General features: G+C 42.3%; 1 protein-coding gene across 1 annotated transcript in view; it reads left to right on the top strand.

The window, feature by feature from the left end:
* Positions 1 to 5575: 5575 nt before the first annotated feature.
* The window catches only part of TMEM45B (transmembrane protein 45B), a 31335-nt gene continuing 22441 nt past the window's right edge, over positions 5576 to 14469 (top strand). The window contains exon 1 of the mRNA XM_069468698.1: positions 5576 to 5596. The gene's annotated coding sequence lies outside the window, so the exon portion shown is untranslated. The remainder of the gene's footprint in view (positions 5597 to 14469) is intronic.

The raw sequence follows: 14469 nt of genomic DNA, 5'->3' as shown, positions 1-14469 counted from the left end.
GGATGGTTTTTTATCTGGGCTCTCTGTTCTGATCAATTGGTCTATGTCTCTGTTCTTTTGCCAGTACCATGCTGTTTTGGTTACTACAGCTTTGTAGTATAGCTTGAAGTTTGGTAAAGTGATGCTTCCTAATTTGTTCTTTTTCCTTAAGTTTGTTTTGGCTATCTGAAGCCTTTTGTGGTTCCATATGAAGTATAGAATTATTTTTTCTAGATCTGCAAAAAATGACACTGGTATTTTAATGGGCATTGCATTGAATCCATAAACCATTTTGCGTAGTATAGACATTTTAACAATGTTGATTCTGTTGATCCATGAGCATATGTCTTTCCATTTGTTTACATCCTCTGCAATTTCCTTCCTCAGTGTTTCATAGTTCTCCCTGTAGAGGTCTCTCACTTCCTTGGTTAAATATATTCATAGGTATTTTATTTATTTATTTATTTATTTTGTTGCTATTGTGAAAAGCATTGAGTCTTTGATTTGCTTCTCAGCTTGACTGTTTTTGGCATATATGAATGCTACTGATTTGTGTACATTGATCTTGTAGCCTAATACTTTGCTGAATCAATTTATCAATTCCAGGAGTCTCTTGGCAGAATCTTGGGATTTTCTAGATATAAGATCATATTGTCAGCAAACAGCGACAGTTTGACTTCTTCTTTCCCCATTTTGATACGCTCGATTTCCTTCTCTTGCCTGATTGCCTCCTGATAACAGGAGGCAGCTGTAAGATGTCAGTGTGTCTCTTCCTCCTGTTTTTTTTCTCTGGTCCTAGAGATTTTCTTACCTCTGGAATGTAGAACAACTGGAATGAAGAAAGGACCCTAATAAGCTCCATCAGAAATGAAAAAGGAGATATTTCTGATACCACAGAAAAACAAAATATCATCTCTGAATACTATAAAAATCTCTATACCCATAAACTCGAAAACAGTGAGGAAATGGACAAATTCTTGGAAACACACAGGCTCCCTAGGGTCAATCAGGAAGAACTAGAACGCCTGAACAGACTGATATCAAGTAACAAAATTGAAGCAACAATAAAAATACCTCCCAACAACAACAAAAAAATCAAGACCAGATGGTTTCACAGTTGAATTTTACGAGACCTACAAAGAAAATAGGAAAAGGGCAAAAGCGAATGTAGCAGTTTTCCCTGCTGTCTCCTGCAAAATTAATCTACAGCAATAAATTTTTATTACCCCTTTCACAACTCCCAGTAAAGGCCCTGAAGCCACTTGGCTTCAGAGCCAACACTCCTTTCTTCCTTCCTTGTGTTGAGCCCTTTCTCATTAGGAGAAAGTAAAATAAAACTTTTTACTTCTTTCTATCCTAGTCTTAGTGTGAGAAATCTTTCTCTACCTGTGCTGTGAGCACCTAGTGAGTTCCTCACTCTCATACAGTAATAAGAACAGTATGGTACTAATATAAAGATAGATATATTGGCCGGGTGCAGCAGCTCATGCCTGTAATCCTAGCATTCTGGGAGGCCAAGGCAAGAGGATTGCTTGAGCTCAGGAGTTTAAGAACAGCCTGAGCAAGAACGAGATGCCATCTCTATTACTAAAAAAAAAAAAAAAAGACAAATATATAGACCAATGGAATAGAAAAAAGATCCCAGAAATAAATGCTTTCCTACATGGTCAAATAATTTTTGGAGGGTGTCGGAACCATTCGATAGGGAAAGGACAATTTTTTCAACAAATGGTACTGGGAAAACTGGGTATCCACATGCAAAAGAATAAAGTTAACAACAAATACAAAAAGTAACTCAAACTAGATTACAGGCCTAAAAATAAGAGCTAAAACTATAAACCTCTTAGAAGAAAACACAGGAAGAAAACATCATGACATTGGATTTTGCAATGATTTCTTGGATATGACACCAAAATCACAGGGACAAAAACAGAAAATTGAACTTCATCAAAATTAAAACTTTTTTTTGCATCAAAGGATACTATCAACAGAGTAAAAAAGCAGCCTACATAATGTGAGAAAATATTTTCAAATTACATATCTGATAAGGGATTACTATCCAGAATATATAGAGAACTCCTAAAACTCAACAATAACAACAACAAAACCCAAAATACCCAATTCAAAAATGGACAAAAGGCTTGAATAGATATTTCTCTAAAGAATATATACAAATGGCCAATAAGCCCATGAAACGATGTTCAACAGCACTAATCATTAAGGAAATGCAAAGCAAAACCACAATAAGACACCACTTCATAGCCATCAGACTGGCTATTATCTAATAAACAGAAAACAACAAATGCTCATGTGGCTATACAGAAATTGGAATCCTTGTGCACTGCTTGTGGGAATGTAAAATGGTGCAGCTACTGAAAATAGTATGATAATGTCTCAAAAACTTAAACATAGAATTATCATTTAAACCAGCAGTTCCACTTCTGGGTATATACACAAAAAAAAAAGAAAGCAGGGACTTGAACAGATACTTGTATACCAATTTCCTAGCATCATGATTCACAATAGCCAAAATGTGGAAACAATCCAAAATGTCCATCAAAAGATGAGTGGATAAACACACTGTAGTGTGTACATACAATGGAATATTGTTCTGCCTTCAAAAAGAATGAAATTCTGATACATGATACAACATGAATGACCCTTGAAAACATTATGCTAAGTGAAATAAGTCAGACACAAAAGGAAAAATATTGTATGATTCCACTTACATGAGGTACCTCTAGTAGTCAAATTCATAGAGACACAACGGAGAAGAATGGGTGCCAGAAGCTAGAGAAAGGAAGGGATGTGGAGTTGGTGCTTAACGGGGACAGAGTTTTAGTGTGGGATGATGAAAAAGTTCTGGAGGTGGATAGTGATGATGGCTGCACAACTATGTAAATGTACTTCATGCCACTGAACTGTACAATTAAAAATGGTTAAAATGGTAAATTTTATGTTATGTATATTTTGCCACAATAAAATGAAAGAAAGAAGAGCAAAATTCCTCATTACTCTGCAACTTTTTAACTTAACAATACATCGTGACTATTTTCCTGGTCAATAAATATATAAATCTCAGTCACCCTTTTTCAATATAATACATCATAGAAATATACAATATATCACAGAAAGGTAATGCTATAATATATTCAACTATTCCCATATTGACACATATTTACTGTTATAAACAGTGCTATAATAAGACTCTTTTAAATTCTTATCTCCCGTTAGTTCTGTACAATGGAGCCCCCAAACTCTGATTACTGGGCTAAGTGGATAGTATATTTAGATTTTTAAAAACTCATCTTTAATTTTTGTATATGTTTGGTGTAAAGCAGAAGCGGAGATATTCTGCATTAATTAGAATATGGAACCTCAAATAGCTGTGACTTACACAAGATACAGTATTATTTCTCTTTCACTTACCAGTCTGGAGGTGGGCACTCCAGGTGAGCACTAGTTTAGTAGTCTACACTAGTGTGGAGTGAGTTAAATGGAATCATCTATGTGAAATCATCCAAGAATCCAGCCTCCCTGTATCCTCTTGCCTGACCATTGGTCCAAGATTGGCTCACTGCCGTGTCCACATTCCAGGCAGCAGGAGAGGACAAAGGGAGAAGATGGACACACCCCTTTCCTTTCAGGACACCCCCCCACAGAAGTTGCCTGTATCACTTCCACTCACAGCCCATTGGCCCAAACTTAGTCGTATAACCCCTCCTCACTTAAAGGGAGGCTGGGAAAAATAGGACTTATTCTGGGTGGTCCTGTACCCAGCTAGCACCACCATGGCCAAAAGGAAGTTGGATAATGAGCAACTCTATGATAAGATCTTCTGAAAGAACAGTCTCTTATACTAGCAACATTTATAAAATAAACCACTTCCCATTTAATTAAAACGCCATCCTTGTATTTACTAACATCAACATATAATTGGATCTATTTCAGAACACTAATTTGTCCCATTGTTATATTAAAATACCTTGGTAATAATTGTTAGGTGGCATTATTGTATTAATTTATAGTTGATTTATTAGCAATTTACCTTTTTTAACTGCTTGATCGAAGCTGTTTAAGTTGTTTTTCCAGATCAAATTGGACAGTCAAACTTACTTTTTTAAAAACTGGTTTGTCCCAGCACCTGGTTATTATAATTTGAGGCAGAGATAATTTTCTTAGTTCTGATTTTTCAACATTAGGAAGGATCTCTACCCACCAGTAACTATACAATTAGGAGGTCACACATTTGTTTAATCATCGTAGCATTAGAGGAAAAGAAAACATTACTAAAGAGAAAGCCTGCCCACAGAAGGGATCTGGTGACAGAGAACAGCCTCTCCCAGGTGACAGGCATCCAGGACTCCACCCTGTCAAACATTTCAAAAACAATGGGTGTGAGCAAGTGCCAGGATGAGGCCTGTGAGATGATGATGCTCTCTCCCAGCTCCTAGCTGTGGCACACTCCAACTAAGGTGTGTGGTTCCATCATTCTTTTAACTGATAGCGCTCACTCCTTGCCACCAGGTCCCATTCTCTCTGTTTTACAGAGGAAAGACCTGCTCGGGTTTCCTTACCCTTAAAAGAGGATTTCTTTGACTTTATAGAAAATAAAAGCTATTTGATCAAAAGAAGCTGCCCTTGGGATCCTGTGTCCTTCTGCACTGCTAGTGTATATCCATTTTATATCCAAATATTTAATACAAAACACCTCTTCCGGGAAGCCTTCCCTGGTTGCCAGTGCCCTCAACAGTGCAATAAGCTGGAAGGCATCTTAGAGATCTAGACCCATGGTTCTCAATCCAGTCCTCCTCAGGTCACCTGAGAAGCTTTTAATAGGTGCATCTTCCAGGACCAGACTCTTATCAGTAGGTCTGAGTAGAGCCTTTAGCGCTTGCATTCTGACTTCTAACGTCCACAGGGATGATGGGCAACCCACAGGTGCAGCACCATTCCAGGAGGCCAACTTCTTACAGATGACATCGCGACAGCACGATACTGCAAAGAAAGTCATGCAGTCCTCAGCAGGAAGCCAGCTTCTTTGGGACAGGGACTTGTCTCCTTCGCAGCTCTATCCCAGCACATAGAACTGTAACTGCCTGTCAGATTTGCTCTCAGAAAAGCACATGGCAGATCTGTTGAATGAATGAATGTATGAATGAACCACGTGACACTCAAAGTTAGCCACCAAGCTTACACTACAAAAACTGGATTCTGATGTACCACCGGAGACTTCCTTTTCTAGGAGTTCATAGGTGGCTATTTTGCTGTGTTGGCGGTGGTGGCTTGGCTTGGCTTGGTAAACAGTCTTTGGAGCCATGACCTCTGCTCAGACTGATTGTAGAAGGTCATGGCCAAGAGCCAGCCTCTGCCGAAGCACACACCTTAGGGAGTGCCGGGGGGCGGGGCGCAAGGCATCTCCCAGGGACGGTCAGGGGCGTGGAGGGAGGTGTGGGCCTGGCGACGGGAGACCTCGCACGCAGCCGGCAGGGGGCCGGGAAGGGCTGTCCCGGGTAGAGAGGGCCGGACGGGGCGGGGCGGGAGCTCCCACCTGCTCCCGAGCGGCGCACTTGACGTGGGGCGCGGGCAGCTGACGGCTCCGAGGCGCTGGGCACAGGTCAGATGTCCGTACGGACAGGGGGTTCGGACGGGGAGGGAGGCTCGTATGAAGAGGGGCCCTCGCTAGGAGGGGCGCTCCCACGGAGAAGAGGGCTCCGACAGGGAGGCGGGCCCGCCGGGGAGGGGCTTTGGGGGAAAGGGGACTGGGACGCGGAGAACTTGGACAGGGACCTAGGCTGGGCTAGTAGGGGCGGGGGCGGAGGGCCCTGGGGTCGCGGAAGCTGACCCGCGAGCCCCTTCAGGGCCTTGGACGACCGCGCCCCACGGCTGCCACCCGCGCCCCACTGTCCCGTCGCCAGCGGCCCTGGAATGAACATTGCCTGGTGTCCCCAGTGAGCCGGTCGACTGCATTGCCGGGGGGGGGGGGGGGGGGGGGGGGGGAGGTGTGACGTCCCCCGGCCTCCGTCTGCCCAGAGGGTCCGAGGACACCCCGCCCCCCGTGGTGGCTCTATCTGGCCAGGGACTCCAAGGTGTCTCCAGTCTGCTCACATAGCTGTGGGCACTTGCATCCCGACTGTCTGTCCTTGTTAGCTCCGACCCACAAATACATCAACCAGATACTAGCCTGGAATCTAGTAATACCGGGCGATTGATAAAGTCCCTTGAGCCGTGATTTCCGCTTCCTAGTCATAGAGCGGTGGGTAGAAACGGACTTCAGGAGCGGTGGGAGGAGGGTTTGAGTGGGTGGCCTTGCCTGGGCCCAGAGAAATGGCCTCTGGAGATCTGGCCTAGCTCTCAATGAGAGAAAGATTGTGTTCAGCCCGGGAAGCCTAGCACTTTATGCAACAGAAATCATTCTGAAATGTGAGGGCAGGCACCTCTCCTACAAGTCACAGAAATGGCCATTTCCTTCTCATTCTCTTCGACCATTTCCCGCGGAGTCTGCCTCTGCAGTTGCCCTCCTGGGTGCAGCTCTGCACACCCGCCGCTGTTGGGCTCCTGGTGGCATAGCCGGCTACACGGACACGCCTACGGCATTTTACCTGCAATTCGACACTCATTTCAATAGAAACTATGGCTTATTGTTCAACAAAAATGTACTCTTAACCAGCTATGCAATATAGTCAATATAACGTGAGTGCTGTGCCCCGGGGAGCCCCTGCCTGAGAATCGGAATATACTGTGAGATGGGGCCCAGTGCGCTTCCGGCTTGGTTCTGCATGTGGCTTAAGGACGGTTCTGGAAAAAGATATGGAATTGATAGAAAGGCTTTATTGAATACGGCCCCTTGATGTTAGGAGTGCCTGAGATAAGTGGAGAGTAGGGCGTTTTCTCTGGTTACTCGTTATTTGTCCTCCTATTATAGGAGCCAAGCAATTTCCTTCTTTTTAAAGAGCTTTGATTTCCTGCCACTTCTTCCATGGAAGACGGAGACAGCACTGCCACCCACTTATCCTAATCCCACACATTTTTCCTTATATTCTGTGGGTTCCAGCCACACCCTTCCAGTAGATGCGGTTGTAATGGCTGACTTGAAGCATTGATTCTCACCTTTGGCACCAGTTATTTGATTTGGGATCTCCCCCAGCATGTCCTTGGCTATGGCTCTGGCTTAATCTTAGCAAATGGCACTTTGAGATAGGATTTGGCAAAGGCTGGAGGGGAAAAAGAGGTTAAGAGAAAAAAAAAAAAAAGACCTGTTTCTTATCGCCTCATTACCTTCACGATAACATCAGCCGCCATGTTTAACTGTTCAAAGTACAGATGTTACCTATGTTGGGTAAAATCAAAGGATTATCTCTTTTCCTCACACACATCTGCTTATTGCAAATGGGTGAGGGCAGTTTTCTCATAGGTGGAGCCACTCCCAAAGCCAAAGTCCTGCTATTGCAAAACTCTTTATTACAGGACAATTGAAGTCACTCGTGTGTCATCAACTAATGGTACCTATGTGGACACATTTCATATTTGTTCTCTAACAGGCCATAAGACAAACACCTGATTGTTCACAATACCAGACCATACTGTATGTGAACCATTAGAGGTCATGGGTGAATGCTGTAACCCCCAAACTTCATTTGAACTCTAGCTCCTGCCCTGTTACCCAGCCAGCTCTCTCCCCCCAAATTTCACTGAGCTGAGTGGCAAACAAAAAGAGGTGATTTGAATTTTAGCTGTTGTTTCTCTTATATAAACATTACATGGCCACAAAGTACACTATTGGAGGGAGAAGGAAAGTCAAAAGATCTCTCAGCCTCCTGTATGTGATGCAGAATTAAACTGAAGATAGGAAGGCACAGCCCGCATTCCCCTTTAGATAGACTTAGATATTACAAGCCAATATCAGATTGCTGGTAGTTATATCATAATACTGGACTTCACAGAGCACAAGGTGATTTTTATAAATAGCACTGTGAGGTAAGAGTAGAATCCATATTTCATGAATGAAGAAATAGAAATGTTTCCAGAGGCGTTGTGTATCTGGCCCAGGGTTACCCAGCTATTAAATGGCAGAGCCAGGACTCAAACCGGAATTTCTTCCAGAAGAGCACAGCACCGTCCAGGGTTTTCTTTGCAGGTGGCTAGAGAATGGCATTTTGAGAGGCTAGTTTAGCAGAGGCGCCTTCATTTTATTTCCAGTAGCTTCTGCCTCACTCCTCTTGAGGCTGTTGTTTTCTTTTGAAATTTTCGATTTTGGTCTACATAAATCAATATATAGTCTTAGAAGTCATTAGTTCAAGTCATTTATCCTGAGTTGCCTTCCTAGAGGCAACTACTTTCAATGCTTTTGGCTGTTTTTCTGATATTTACCACCATATTCCTAACAACATGCTAATACTGGCAACTTCTTTTTCTTTTTTCCGGTTCTGCATAGCAGCCATTGACTTCCTGCCTAGGAGGATGGGGGTTTAGCACGTTTACACCCCATCACTCCATCTCACGTTTACTTCCCTTTCTTGTAAACTCCCAATATAGTTACATCCTAATTTTTTTTTTTTTTTTTTTTTGAGACAGAGTGTCACTCTGTTGCCCGGGCTAGAGTGAGTGCCATGGCGTCAGCCTAGCTCACAGCAACCTCAAACTCCTGGGCTTAAGCGATCCTACTGCCTCAGCTTCCCGAGTAGCTGGGACTACAGGCATGTGCCACCATGCTCGGCTAATTTTTTGTATATATATATTTTAGTTGTCCATATAATTTCTTTCTATTTTTAGTAGAGACAGGGTCTCACTCTTGCTCAGGCTGGTCTTGAACTCCTGACCTTGAGCGATCCACCCGCCTCGGCCTCCCAGAGTGCTAGGATTACAGGCGTGAGCCACCACGCCCGGCCACATCCTAATTTTTTGATATTCAATGTTTAGTGTTTACGTCATGACTATGTAAATATTATTCTCAACCAACATATGTGATATACCATGATCTTCACACTTCCTTTCTTGGCCAACTCTCCCCTCCCTACTGGAGTTAGTAATTGCTACATTTTCTTTAGTTGCTTGGTTGTTTGAGCACTCATTACCAATTCTTTCTCAAACTTGTACAGAATGATAAAATTCCTCTCAATAGAGTTAAACATCAAGTAACTAATCAATTTGATTTTTTTCATGGAAACATCCCCACTTAGTCCTCCATTCTCTGGGACTGGTTATTCTCTGGGCCTCTTGTTATCCTGGGACTTCCCCTCACTGCTACCCTGGGAATTGTACTGGATTCCTGTGTCTTGGATCCTATACCTTTTTATTCCTTGGCTTTACTCTTTGATTTTGCCAGCACATAGCTTGCTGAGAAAGGGTGCGTGGAGGCAGAGGCAGATTTATCCTGGAGCTGAATGAGCTCAGGGGACCCTCTGAGTGCTGTGAGTTGCTTTGAGTTGTCCAGTGGATAGAAAAAGTCAGGTTGCCATCAAGAGGCATTTGGAGTGGCCCAGCATGGTGCCTCAGGTCTGTAATCCCAGCACTTTGGGAGACTGAGGTAGAAGGATCACTTGAGGCCAGGAGCTGGAGACCAGCAGGAGCAGCATAGCGAGACCTCATCTCTACCAAAAAAAAAAAAAAAGAAAAAAAGTATTTGGGGTAAATTTTCTAAAGATATCTCAAAAGGAAGAGCCCTGAGGCTCCACGCCCCCAGTTTGCTGTGATTTCCTTTCTCATTCTAAATATATGTGCACTTTCATATACAATTCTGTACAGTATTTGTAATTTTATGTCTTTTTCTTAAAGAAGGCTCCCAAAATATTGTAAGATTCAGGCCCCACAAGACATGGTTGCTTTTTAAGATCATGCACATTGAAGATGTCACTTTTCTGCCTTCACACGTGATTGATGGTTTGACTATAGGACATTAATCGGAAATCATTTCCTCTCTGAATTTTGAAAGCGTTGCTCTATTTTCTTCAACTTTCTTATGATGCTGTTGAGCAGTTGATGACATTCTAATTCCTAATCGCTTGTATTTTGTTTTAATCTCTGAAATTTTGTAGGGTTTTATTTTCTTTGTTCCTTGTATTTTGATATTTCATGATGTTGTTATTTGGTGTTGGGTTTGTTTGGGGGGGATTTGGTTTTGGGTTTTTTTTTTATTATTATTGTCCTAGTACTTTAGGGACCTTTTTGATCTAAAAAATCATATTCTTCACTGCTGGCTGGTTTTCTTCTGTTATATAATTTTTTCGGTGTTCTCTGTTCTTTCTTTCTGAAACTCACGTTACTTAGGTATCGAATCTCTTGGATCTGTCCTCTGATTTTACCTTTTCTCTTCTAGTTTTAAAAATATCTCTTGGCCAGGCGTGGTGGCTCACGCCTGTGATCCTAGCACTCTGGGAGGCTGAGTTGGGCGGATTGTTTGAGCTCAGGAGTTCAAAACCAGCCTGAGCAAGAGCGAGACCCCATCTCTACTAAAAATAGAAAGAAATTATGTGGACAGCTAAAAATATATATAGAAAAAATTAGCCGGGCATGGTGGCACATGCCTGTAGTCCCAGCTACCCGGGAGGCTGAGGCAGAAGGATCACTTGAGGCCAGGAGTTTGAGGTTGCTGTGAGCTAGGCTGACGCCATGGCACTCAACCCCAGGGAGCAGAGAGAGACTCTGTCAAAAAAAAAAAAAAAAAAATCTCTTATCTTTTACTTCTAATAAATATCCCAACCCTACTATTAAATTTTTACTTCCCTATCATCATATTTTTAATTCCCAAGAGCTTTTATTGGTAGGGGGGTGTCTTCTAAATTTTTTCAATATCATCCTGTTCTTATTTCATGGATGCGGTTTCTTCTCTTATTCCTGAAAGAATATTAACTTATTTGTATTTTTTCTAAAAGTTTTCTTCAGCTACCTACAACGTCTGTGTTTATTTTCAAAGTAACTTTTTCTGTTGCTTTTGGATTTTGGTTTTGCCTCTCACGTTGGAGGCTTTATTCAAATGTTCATGTCCAGGAACGGTGCGCACAGTCTGTGAGTGCAGCTGGGACTCTGGCGGCTTCAGTGCGGGTGATCACGCAGAGCAGGCTTTTCTGACGGCTTGTCCTCCTCTCTCTAGCGGCTTTCTAGTACTCATAATCAGCTCCTCTGTAGAAAGACCCCAACTCTAGCAGGTTGTTCCTGTCTGAGAAAAGGCCATTAATAATTTAGATGTATTTATGATGAACTTGCTTAATAGCAGGGCTTCACTGGCATGAGGTGGGGAAGTAGTAGTCAAGGATTCAGAATCAGATTTTTGCTCTTGACTCTGCTCCAACTTTGAGGTTGCTGGTGTTCTTCTTTACATTTTCATGCCTACTGAAAAATAAAAATAAAAACTGAGATTTTATTACGAGTGATAAGCAAAACGTGGGGCACTCATCACTCATGAAGGGACGAGATGATATGTATTAACAGGAACGGTTGCTGGTTTAGCTTTCTAAGACCTCTTAATTGGAAAGCCTGGACATTAGACCCTGGATTTTCTACTGTTGGTTTTTCCTTCTTAGGCACCTTCAGAGAAGACTGCAAACTCCTTGAAGGCGGGGCCGTAGTCGGGGTATCTCTGTCCTCCATCACCTAGGACAGTTCCTTATGCATAACAAGCACTTGATAAATGATGCTTGAATTAAATTGGCCCTATTATCTATTTTAAACCAACCTTTCCTACCTGTCCTCTTGCTATTTCCTCTGTTCCTTTTACATCTTTTTCTGTCACTAGTTCTTGTATGACACTACCTCATTCTCATATTTGATAGTATAGAACGGATATGAGAAAATAGACTTGGAAGATCTCAGTCTACTAGGACCCTAAATAGAATTTCCAGGAATGAAAACTCCCCATATCACCTTACTAAATATCTAATTATTTCTTGGGTTATCACCAACAGTCTTGTATGTAGTCCTATCTTTAGCCACAGCTCTATTTGGCTTCTATTCTTTGCTCATGTTCCAGTCTTGACTGAAGCACCCTTCACTTCCTTCCACTCTTTCTGATTTGGCCCCCACTTGCTCCAAAGCTTTTCTTTGATCTGTTTTAATGGTCATTTTTCTACCTCCTCCCTCCTACCTTTCTCTATCATCTGGCATATTTTATACAAAGCACGGTGTTGCCCTAATTTCAGAATATCCTGCCAATCAGACAGATACCTTTGCAAACCTAACTTGGACCCAGGTTGAAAAATCTCTCTCTTCTGTTCCTGAGAGTATTCCTGCTTTTGTTTCAACGGGGCTGTTTATTTTTATATGGGAGGCTTTAGAGCAAGAACTAAATTATAGTGTAAAACAGTGATCCATAGATGGATGTTTCTCAATCATTACCTCTAGAACCTGCACTCCCAAAAATATGGAGGGTTGGCTGTGAACAGCCTGGTATAAGCTGAAGTCTCTCCTCATATTAAAAAATTTTATGGTACCCCAAAATATGTCTATATCTTTTTTTTTTTTAACATGAAAACCATTTTCCCAAAAATCTTTAGGCACAATTGATATTCCAGGATTATGTACCATATTTGTTTGTCCTGTGATTTCAGATATCCAGTAGGGGGACAGGGCTTACCCATACACCAGTCTATGAGGCACGGTACTAGAGATCTAAGGACTCATCTAGCTCTAAGAGTTATCTGAAGAAAGCAATGGTACAGCAACCTTACGAATGCCTAGAAATAGGAAATGGTTTTCTTCTCATGATTCAGGATTAAGGCTAAATTGCATCAGTTCAGTTCAAGAACTGTCATTACAGATCAAGTCTGTGCTAGGTCACGAGACGTTTACAATGGAGAAGATAAGGTCTCTGCTCTTGAAAATTCTGTAGTCTATTGAGCAGGATATAGATAAGTATATAATTTTAATATGACATGTGAGTGATAAAAATCAAGGTGTGTATGAGGTACTTCAGTAACACACAGGTCGGGTAATAAGCCCAGCCTGGAGGTTCACAGAAGGCTTTCTAGAGGAGGTAAGGCCCAAGTACTGAAAACTGAGTAAAGGTCAACAAGGTGAAGAGAAAGGAAAAGAACGTGCAAGGTAGAGGGAATAACATGAGCAAGGGTCCACTGGCAGGTTTGCGGTGGGGCGAAACGGGAGATGGGGCTGGAGAGGAGACAAGTCCGGGATGTACGCAGCGCAACAGGTGTGGACCACCTCACTAGTGTGGGGTTAGCTGATGGGATAGTGCACATTCCATAGCAGTATAGTCGGATTACTTTGAAGGTAGATGACTCTGGCTACAGGGTGGAAGAAGGACTCATGGACAGCAGCACTGGCAGTGGTCCAGGTCAATCAGTGAACACCTAAATGAAATCACTGTTGCAGGAATAGATGGGAACAAGAAAATACCAGAATAGTTGGCGGAGCAAAATAAGCAGAATTTTGAGTGTTTTGGGGAATTAGGACACTGTTCGCAATGATAGAGGAAGAAGAGAGTCCTGGATGACTCCAGGGATTCTGGCTTTCTGAGTGAGCGGATGTTAAGTCATTACCCAAGTTTAAGATGTGGGAGAAGAAGCTGATGTGGTGAGGAAAGAAGATGGTGAATTCAGTTTTGAACATGTTGACTTTGAGGTGTCTTAAGAAACATCTATGTTTGTGGGTGTGTCTGTCTAACCAGCAGGTTGTTGGGTATATGAGTCTGAAATGTAGATATAAGGTCAATGCCAGAAATAAAGTTATGAGAGTCATAATTGTGCAAGTGGTGATTAATCCTTGGGTGTGTGTGAGGTCTCATAAGGGGAGGACGTGACAAGAAGTTCTGCTGGGTGAAATAGAAGGCCCAGCATCTACCTTGTTCAGTAAGGTAAGTGCTGAACAAGTTCACTCTTAGCAGATGCTGAAGGAAGGAAGGAATCTGTAGTCCTGGGTACTTTTTCTAAGACTTGGCAAAGGCAGAGAGCCCAAGCCTTAGAGGTGTGTTCCTTAGAGGCCTGGCATCTTAGAAATTTGTCCCCATGACTTTGGAGAGACCTTTCAATTATTATCACCCTTGAGTCTCCAGAAAGAGAATTCTAAACTAAATGTATTCGTTGGCTTGGCAGAGTTGAGGATAATGTTCATGACTGAAAAATACGTAAGTTTTTTCTTGTTGCTTGAAAAATAAGCCAACCTTTAAAGTCCAGAGATGCCTCTTTCACTCTGATGTGTGCTGAGATGGCAACTGGGAACTACTTCTTTGTAGGCAGTGCCTGCCACCTTAGTTCTGTTCTCCCCGTACCAGGACTGAACTTGTTCTAACTCCTACATTTCATTTTTATGATATATTAATGAGGAGCAAAGACATAAAGGGATTTTAGAATTGGGAAGAGCCATGGAGATTTGTTTCCAAACTACCCACTTAACAAATGAAGAAATTATGACCCTGAGAGGTTATCTTGCTCAAGGTCACAGAGTGAGTTCATAGCACAACTCAGACTCGAACCCAGGTCTTCTGACTCAGAGGCCAGTGTTCTTTCTATATACCGAGAAAGAATGGAATTTAGCCCACAT

Source organism: Eulemur rufifrons, chromosome 6 (assembly GCF_041146395.1).
Source record: "Eulemur rufifrons isolate Redbay chromosome 6, OSU_ERuf_1, whole genome shotgun sequence".
NCBI classification, from domain to species: domain Eukaryota; kingdom Metazoa; phylum Chordata; class Mammalia; order Primates; family Lemuridae; genus Eulemur; species Eulemur rufifrons.
This window is presented reverse-complemented; position numbering and strand designations above follow the sequence as displayed.